The sequence below is a fragment of the Oryzias melastigma genome, linkage group LG2 (genome assembly GCF_002922805.2).
Source record: "Oryzias melastigma strain HK-1 linkage group LG2, ASM292280v2, whole genome shotgun sequence".
Classification (NCBI taxonomy): domain Eukaryota; kingdom Metazoa; phylum Chordata; class Actinopteri; order Beloniformes; family Adrianichthyidae; genus Oryzias; species Oryzias melastigma.
The window spans coordinates 2,146,791-2,150,344 of NC_050513.1; the positions used below are offsets into that span (position 1 = coordinate 2,146,791).

General features: G+C 40.1%; 1 protein-coding gene across 1 annotated transcript in view; it reads right to left on the bottom strand.

The window, feature by feature from the left end:
• Window positions 1-2,874, bottom strand: part of LOC112139976 — a 15,587-nt gene extending 12,713 nt beyond the window's left edge. The window contains exon 1 of the mRNA XM_024262862.2: window positions 2,802-2,874. The gene's annotated coding sequence lies outside the window, so the exon portion shown is untranslated. The remainder of the gene's footprint in view (window positions 1-2,801) is intronic.
• Window positions 2,875-3,554: the final 680 nt, after the last annotated feature.

Consider the following 3,554-nt stretch of genomic DNA (forward strand, 5'->3'; position numbering starts at 1 on the left):
ACTGGGTGTGTGAATGAGGCCCTGCGACAGACTGGCGACCTGTCCAGGGTGTACCCCGCCTTCGCCCTTCAGTAGCTGGGTTAGGCTCTGGCAACCCGTGACCCCGAAAGGGACAAAGCGGTCAAGAAAATGGATGGAAGTAACAATTGACCGGGGTTTCCTGCATGGAGAACTTGGTGTCAGCCCATTGACTGTATAAGAAAAAACTGGACTGAGCAAGCCCCCCTCCTTCCATGTTCCATATAGGAAGTACCACTGGGTTGCAAAAAGGCCAAAGTCCCATTGACTTACATTGAGAAACAGACAGTTATTTCTCAGTCATTTTATATGTCAGAATAATCATTCTTCCTCTGCTGCTTTCTGATTAACTTCTTTTTTCTAATCCTAATTTTTTTTAAAGATTTTTTTCCAAGTTATTAGAGTTATAAATTGACCAATCAGATGGCTCAATAAGCGTTTGTGGGTCTGACGTCGAACGTCTGGGGGGTTTGATTGACAGATGACGGGTAGCCAATGGGAGCAGACTTCATCAATGGGTCCGTGAAGACCTTTTAACACCTACTTTACAATTCAACAATGTACCAATCATTGTCCTACTGTTGTTTTCCTCAATGGAATGTACCGATGCAGCAGTTTGAAACAACAAGAGGAGCATGCTGTCGACATTTTTAGATGAGGATTTACTCTGTAGAAATAGATTTCACTCTGAGGTTATGTGAGTTTGGACTTTTTTCTTTGTTTAACGTTTGTTTTTCTTTTTTTCACTGTTTTGATTATAGCATATAAATAATAAGCTCTATATCATACGGAATGGTACAGCTCCTCCATAAAATCACCAACCAAAGTTTCATCTTCACCGCACTTTTTCAGCTTCAGCCTGAATTAGACGCAGCCGTCTGAGGAGCGCGAGACAAACTTGAAAGGACCTGGTCGTATTTTCAAACAGAAAAAAGATCCAGTTGTTCACTTGTTAGGATGGTTATTTATTTTAAATACCGCTGAACGAGCTTCTCACGTGCATCTGATCAGACTGTAACCTGCCCGCGCATGTGAAGAGACGAGCTGCTGCTGCTGCGAGGGGGGGGGCACGCAGTTCTACAGCGGCGTCACCCAAATGCTCCTTTTACCTCGACAGAAAGGAATAAATATAAGTAAATCCAAANGCATCTGGTCAGACTGTAACCTGGCCGCAAATGACAACTGAAAAGCTGCGGCGCGCGCGAGGGGGACACGCGCCGGTCTGCAGCGGCGTCACCCAAATGCTCCTTTTATCACGACAAAAAGGAATAAATGTAAGTAAATCCAAAAGAACCGCTGACAGAATCAAATGTTGGAATGGTTCTCCCTCAAAGGCTTCAACAATGACTTGTACGATTCTCCCGAGCCGCCGTTATTAAAGTAGAAGCTGTTTACATCCGCGGTCTCGTGGTCGAGGCGTGGAAAGAGGCAGACGGTTGCAATAAACTCACTCCTGATTGGCGACAGTACTTCCTGTAGATTCCATGACTCAGCTATGACTCAGACCAATCACTGAAGATTGTTTCCAAATGGCGGTATTCGTTTCAGGAATTGACGGTGAAAGCGGCGGCCTACTTTCGCGAGGAGAGGAAGTAATGCATTTCCAATGGGGGACCTCATTGCTCGCTTTGTCCATTATTTTTTACAGTCTATGTATGGAACACGGAAGGGGGGTGGGGGGAATGGATTGCTCAGTCCCGTTTTCTTATACTGTCAATGACACAGACACACTCAGACAATGCTGAAGTTAGCATCTGATTCGCAAGAGCACAAAAGGAACTTTCCACAGTATTTTTCACTCTTAGACCACCTAAGAACAGGTCCCGTTTAAAAACTGCTGCTCCTAGACTTCTCAATCCTGGATTAAATTATGCTTTAGATAATAAACAAAATATTAAGCACAGTTTCTGATTTGTGAAAACTTTGATTTGTGAAGTTGAAAATAGGATGATTTAATGTGGTTGATGTATTTAAATTTAATTGATATATTTAGATGAATAGCAGTCAGCCCATTGTTTTTAGATCAGCTGAATTGCAAGTGGAGGACCAAAATGTTAAAAATGTGAGGAGACAGGTGTTAACAAATATTTATTAAAAAAAAACCCCACAAAGCTGCAAAGCAGGAATGCCAGAAAATCATTATGCCAGAATGCCAGTAAATGTGTGCAAACTTAAGACACATAAACTGACATTCCTGAGAAGACACGGGTCCAGAAGATCAATTATTCTAGGCATAAGGGAAGTAAAAGTCAAAATAAAACACAAAAACAGGTACTTTATAATAAATCAGTTAACAAAACACGGAAAAAATGATCTCATAGCCATTTTTGTCTTTATACAGTAATTTGAATTCTACTTTCATTCTATAAATAATCATGTTTCACATTTTCACAAATCAAATAAAGCTTTCACAAATCAAAAACTGTGCTTAATGTATTCTTTACTATCTATAACCTAATTTAATCCAGGTTTGAGCTGTGTACGTGCAGCAGTTTTTGAACAGGACCTGTTCTTTCTTAGGTGGTCAGAGTGTGAAAAATACAGTGGAATGTTCCTTTATTGCTCTCGCGGATCGGAAGCTTTGATTCGGAAACTAACTTCAGCGTCGCCACACACACACATGCACACACAGCTAAGCTATCAATAGCGCGTTAGCATCATTCAGATGAAACAACAAAAACCGACGAACAGGAACTTCTGAGGGGGATCTTTAGATTATCTGCCTTAAACTGAAAAAATGCAATTTGTTATATAGAGAATTAACAAAACACTCTTTCTCTTACGTTTGTCTCTGCTGCAGACAAGATGGCGGACGTAACTTCACTCCTTGCCGGAAACGGAAGTTCTTTTTCTTCCAGCAGTTTGATTTAAAGAGGGATGACACATAGTGTTAAGGTGCATTACCGCCATCTAGTGTGTAGGATTGTGAGTTGGAATGGGGGACTTTCCAACTAGACCCAAAAATGAAGAAATAAATAAAAGACACACAAACTAACACAAAAAACCCAAACTTTATTCTTTTTAATATTCTGATTTGTCTCAAAAAAAAAAAAACAAAAAAAACAATCACAGCTCCATTGAAACTCTGCCCTCCTCCTAACAGCCTCCTCAGACTTAACCGTTCTCCCTCTGGCAGCTTCTCTCTATCCTCATAGTCCGTCTTCAGCCCCATATAGACCCTTTTCACGGGGACGTCAGACAAAATGGCCAGAAATAGGAATCTTTGCTTCTGGTGTTTGCATTGGGAACAGCAAAGCTGACAGCTGAACGCTGTTTAACATAATTTTATGTGAATAATAAAAGTTAACCTTATTAATTTCAACAGAAACATGTACAACATTTATTTTATGAATGTCCTGCTGAACTTAATTTTCATTTCCTGTCTTAGATTGTTCACAAATCTAAATTCAAATGATTGATTTCCTTCAATATTGGATGTTTTATTGAAAAATATCAACCTTTCATTTGAGCAGATATTATTCTAACAGGTTCTATTTTGGTTGATGTTATTTGCACGTATTTTAAGCATAATCAAG